The sequence below is a fragment of the Halyomorpha halys genome, unplaced genomic scaffold, assembly GCF_000696795.3.
Source record: "Halyomorpha halys isolate HHAL.00 unplaced genomic scaffold, Hhal_1.1 Scaffold313.1, whole genome shotgun sequence".
Lineage (NCBI taxonomy): Eukaryota > Metazoa > Arthropoda > Insecta > Hemiptera > Pentatomidae > Halyomorpha > Halyomorpha halys.
In genome coordinates, this window is record NW_027109847.1 from 285636 (window position 1) to 288115 (window position 2480).

Genomic DNA, 2480 nt, shown 5'->3' on the forward strand with positions numbered 1-2480 from the left:
ATTATATGATATGTTATGAATATACCCGTTAAGGACGTGTTGGATTGTAAAAATCACCGATATAAAATCAACGAATCAGTCGAAATCAATAATTTAACCCCTTTCATAAGAAAGTCCAGATGGTTTGAAAATCAACAATACCCTCAAAAGATGGATCTCATGCAACTCATACAAAAACCCAGCAAAAATCAAATCGAAATTCCAATAGTTGTACATTGGGAGGTTGAAGATATTACCTGTACCTACTGCAAGCCCGTAAGCATTAGCTAATCAAATTATAGCAACGTCAAAGGTCAGTTCTTGGATGAATAACCATCTGAAATGGACGACTACTCATATCGGAAAGCAATTTCAGAAATCTTCTTAGCCTACTTGAGGCAATTCACTCATACTGCGTGTAGGAGGGTCTGCTTTAAGGAAAGAAATGTAAGTCCTGGTTCCCTAGTAAGTTGGTGGGTAGAACACTCTTGAATTGGCCCAAAGAAACTGGTCTTGGTGCTAGAGTAGCCAATGCCCCATGAAAACAATGGTAATTAGTAACGTAAGACTGGGTTACCCTCACCACTCTATCTGTCAGGAGCGCAGAAAGCCTGGAGGGAGCTAGTAATAATTTCCGTAAGAAGACCACATTACAAGGCCAGAGATCTTCATGGTCTATTAGGCCAACCGAATATTTATACAGGTATATACAAATATATAAGGGACTAGCAGACATACACCTGCTTGAAATATATCAGAATCATTAACCTACTGAAGACCAGTCACACCTAAGATTAATATTGATGACCGCACCCGGGATTCGCGTGGTGGTTTCCCGGAGTGTCAAATAGCAACCCGGTGGTTTGGTCCATTAACGATCTACTTTAGAAGGAGAAATATACGTCCCCGAACGCCTACTTATACTGATCAGCCATAATGGCTGGGTAACATACTTACGTTTAGTGAGACCGATTTATTTTCAAAACGACAGGGCTAGGCTCATACCTACCCATAATGTGGGATTCTAACCCAAGAAAACCACCTCCCAATACCTTATTTTTATATATTTTTTTATTTTATTTTTTTATGCCCCCTGGAAGGGTTCATTTCTGAGATACGTGGTGGTTATCTACAGGTTACCAGCCTATTCTAACGATGGTGGGGGCTCAAGTTTTCATTTCGTAGGATCAGCAAAGAAATAAAAGTCGAATCTCCCAGACCGGATTTGAACGGCGCCGCTGCAGTCGCGAGCCAGTCAGTTGGCGCTTTAACTCACTGGGCTACGAACTGCCCCATTTTCCTATATCTGTTTTCTCCTCTAAGAAACCACCGTTAGGCATTGCTTCATTAGTAGAACGGCTTTGTGATGGTGCCTCATGGTTCTCTTTCCTCCCTACATGAATTTAGCGGATCCAGGGATGGGATGGCTCACGCTTCTACCAAAGAAAAAGAAAATATTAATTTTACGATACGAGAAGTTTGTCGGGGAGGGGGGGGGATGCGGTCAGCAAAGAACAACATAAATAAACAAAACCATATTTATTTATTTTATGCCGACGTTTCGACCTGAGTTTCAGGTCTTCATCAGGGGTTGTGGCGTAGAAGGTAGGCTTGCAACTGCAAGCCTATCTACACCTCAATATTAGTTTTACATTTAGTCCTACACATTAAGGGAGGTTAAAACCTAATATGTTTTAGTTCAAATCACAATTGATCTCCTTTACGATTTTTAGAACTTTTTAAATTACAGGCATTGTTGACTATAGTCTGAATTCCACGTGAAACAATAGGATTCTCTTCCACATTGGCCTTATCTACAAATATTTAGGATGTTGGATAAAATATAGTATCTAATAAAGAGAAATTTTTCCATTATTTCTTTACTCAACAAAAAGGTGAGTCCAAAAGTTACTTGCTCTATTGTTTCTTTGAACATCAGGAGCCACGAAGGATATAGGTTGGTAGACTGCAATGGATACTTGATAGAAAATTTAATCTAACTATTACTAGCTTGTGATTCTTTTTCAGAAGCGTGTCCGACAGATCAAAGTCGTAAAATTGTACTCTTTGATAGCAATGATTGTATAATTAATACCAGGCTAATTTTTGTGATTATCAAAGAGAATTTAATCTCTTTTAGGACAAACAATCTGTGTGATAAAATAGGCAGGGCAGCTGTCCGATTCTCTGAAGATGACGACATAGTGCATAATTGCTTCGTAATCCGAACATGCATATTTCAGCTGTTCTCTACTCTTCAGGACGGCCCTTTGCGGTTGAAATTGACTTTTTATGAAACATAAAAAAATAAAAAGAAAGGTTTTTTAACCCGATATTTGAGTTACAAAAAATATTTTAATATCACCATAGTAACAATTAAATTTGTTTTAATAAGATTAACAGTCCAAAATGGTTTGCTAGTAATTTTTATTTTATTTTTCTAGAAGAAATTACTTTATGACTTCTTCAGTTTATTTTAACATTCCAATAACTTGCTCAGT